Source organism: Cupressus sempervirens, chromosome 1 (assembly GCF_028749045.1).
Source record: "Cupressus sempervirens isolate cs-2001-9-10 chromosome 1, ASM2874904v1, whole genome shotgun sequence".
Lineage (NCBI taxonomy): Eukaryota > Viridiplantae > Streptophyta > Pinopsida > Cupressales > Cupressaceae > Cupressus > Cupressus sempervirens.
The window spans coordinates 732,391,865-732,394,114 of NC_143118.1; the positions used below are offsets into that span (position 1 = coordinate 732,391,865).

The window sequence follows — 2,250 nt, forward strand, 5'->3', positions numbered from 1 at the left end:
TTTTCTCTTAGTTAAATTCATTCTGCTATACTATTTCTCCATCATTGGCAAGTGAAACTCACCGATTTCCTTCTTCTTCATCCTTTTTTGACAAAATGCCTTCTACACATGTATTTTTAGGTATCATCATCATGGGTTGGTTCTGTGATCAAATCATTTTGTCCTACATTTTAAAATTTTGAGTTTCCACAAGCAATAGATTGATCACCATTATTTAGTTATCAAACATAATTGTCTTTTTAATTGTGGAAATCAAATTCCTTGGTTTTAAGATTTTTATTTGCTGCAATGACATCTATATCTAAAAGAAGCAAAAATATCAATTCACTTTACCAACAGATTAATTTTTTTTAAGAAAGAGTTAATTTTAGATTGTGTGGGAATTTACTTCTAATTTTTGGTTTTGGATAAATGGATTTCAGGTACATGATATCCTCAAATATTAGTGAAGTTGTCTCAATATTCTTAACTACAACATTAGGTATGCTAGAGGGCTTGATACCTGTCCAAATTTTGTGGGTAAACTTGGTGACTGATGGGCCACCTGCAACGCCTTTGGGTTTCAATCCACCAGATGTGGACATAATGAATAAACCCCCTCGAAGAAGTGATGATTCCCTAATTAATGCATGGGTGTTGTTCCACTACATGGTATTTTCTTTTCTCAATACTCTGTCAATCAAATTAATTTTTATGTTAAACAAAGGTGGCATAATATAATAGTAAAAACTAATTCTGATTGCACATATTTATTTTGTAGGTTATTGGTCTTTATGTTGGTGTAGCTACAGTTAGTATTTTTGCTATATGGTATACCCATGGAACATTTTTGGGCATAGATTTATTGGAGGATGGTCATAATCTTGTGAGCTTTTCCTAGCTCAAAAACTGGGACCAGTGCTCTTCTTTGGAAGGTTTTGTTGTGTCTCCCTTCAAGGCAGGAACACAAGTTTTTTTCCTTTGATAGCAATCCATGCGATTACTTCTCAACTAGCAAAGATAAAGCTATGACACTTTCCTTGACTATGTTAGTTGTAATTGAGATGTTCAATTCATTAAATGCATTGGCAGAAGATGGAAGCCTTCTTGCCATGCTGATGTACTATATTTTTTAATAGGTGAGATGTGATTCTGTAGTCACATATTCAGCCCAAGCATGTAATGAGGAAGACACACAAGCTCCTAGTGATAGAGGTACAACATCTTCCTCAACATCTTAATATGGTAGCTTCCTCTAGCTCTAACTGGTCTATTACATAGCTTCCAACTAGTTGAAGATAGATCTGCAAAACTTTGAGGTAAATTTTCTAATCGGTTTAGATTGGAATAATATAAAATTCTTGACATTTATTTATATGGAACCTATTGGTAGAATAGAAACTGTTCTCCAGATTACATTTTTTTCACATAGAATAGTTAAAATAAAACTTGATGGTGCAAAGAACAATGGGAAAAATAGTAAAGAGTTTTTCTTGCTAAACAGATGATTTTAGCTGGAAGATGGCCAATTTTAACATTAATCTTATGCAATTTTAGTGTGATCAGTATCCTTCTATAAGATGATTATTGTTCTGATCACTGGCTTTGAGTGAATGTGTTGCACAATATAACAAACTTTTTCTTGATGTTGCATATAAACTTCACCAATAAGTAAATATGTTATGCATTTTTCAAGACCTTGGCACTTGAGCTGCAGTATCTAGTCTACGTGTTTCAAGTGCTTGCACCATAAATTTTTATCCATTCAATTAGATGTCATGTGTTTCTACAGGGATCTAGACTAGTTTAAGCCTTCATTAGGAGAACATGTTCATTTCAAAGGATCAAATGCCTACAAGGTTCACATTTCAGGTATCAGTTATGATTTCTTTCTACTCTCTTTTACATTGATTAATGATATAAATTATTTTTAGGATTGATATGGTTTACATTTTTGTTTTTTAATTGATATGGTTTACATTTTTGTTTTAGGAAGACTTTGGTATCAACATTTTAGATGATATTTCATAATCTATCTTCTACATTAACTAAGATCACATGTCAATTAAGCCTCTATAGTTTCTTTTCATCTAGAGACAATTCTAACACTTTGTGAACATTATGTTATGGTAGAAGAAAATAGCAAGGACACTCTTGGCATCATCTACAATGAGCCATGGGGAAAATTCAAAGCAATATGCTTCTCTAAGTAAAAATAAAGAAGCCAGTAAAAGAGATGAAGCTTCCTTCCAAGGGGCCAAAACACCTTCC

At 32.8% G+C, this 2,250-nt stretch overlaps 1 pseudogene; it reads left to right on the plus strand.

Annotated features, from left to right (window-relative positions):
* Nucleotides 1-411: 411 nt before the first annotated feature.
* On the plus strand, nt 412-1,115 carry LOC149580012 (calcium-transporting ATPase 1, endoplasmic reticulum-type pseudogene; annotated as a pseudogene).
* Nucleotides 1,116-2,250: the final 1,135 nt, after the last annotated feature.